The following is a 798-nucleotide window of genomic DNA, read 5'->3' as shown; positions in this document are numbered from 1 at the left end:
GCTGCTAAGGTGAACTGTGTGTTTCTGGTTTCTCAGCTAACAGCTTCTGTTGGCAACAATCAGAGGGGTTTGTTTACATCTGAGTGTTGGGGAGGACATTCAGACAGTCTGAGAAGAGGAAGTTCTTCTTCTTCTTCTCCTGAAAACAGACGGGCTCTGGAAGCTGAGAGGCGACAGGAGGAGAGCGGTTCTGATGGAGAACGTTGGAGCTGAGAAACTCTGAACCCTGAAGAGTTTCTGTCACACTGACCTGCAGGCATGAGGTGATGCAGAACCTCCGTTAGAAAGACCGGACTTCGGCTTCGGCTCGGGTCTGTGCAGCTAAAGTTGGCCTGAGAGGCTGCAGCAGTTCTTAGCTGGCATCTCAGCTGTCTGTGTGTGTGTGTGTGTGTGTGTGTGTGTGTGTGTGTGTGTGAGGGTATTTATAGCTGCGTGTTGTTTGGATTCAGCTCTGGTGTTATCAGGCAGCAGCAGACTCACCTGTTGAACCTGCTCAGATGTTTCTTCAGGTGAGAACAAACGTTCTGCTGAAGAACAGAGTCTGATAACAGCTAACATGGCTGTCAGAGGAGCTGGAACACCTGGAACACCTGGATGGGCTTCAGAGGAGCTGGAACACCTGACTCAGAGGATGTGGAACACCTGGAACACCTGGCTTCAGAGGACCTGGAACATCTGGAACACCTGTCTTCAGAGGAACTGAAACACCTGGAACACCTGGATGGGCTTCAGAGGATCTGGAACACCTGGAATACTTTTCTTCAGAGGATGTGGAACACCTGGAACACCTGGACAGGC

Source organism: Kryptolebias marmoratus, linkage group LG7, assembly GCF_001649575.2.
Source record: "Kryptolebias marmoratus isolate JLee-2015 linkage group LG7, ASM164957v2, whole genome shotgun sequence".
Lineage (NCBI taxonomy): Eukaryota > Metazoa > Chordata > Actinopteri > Cyprinodontiformes > Rivulidae > Kryptolebias > Kryptolebias marmoratus.
This window is presented reverse-complemented; position numbering follows the sequence as displayed.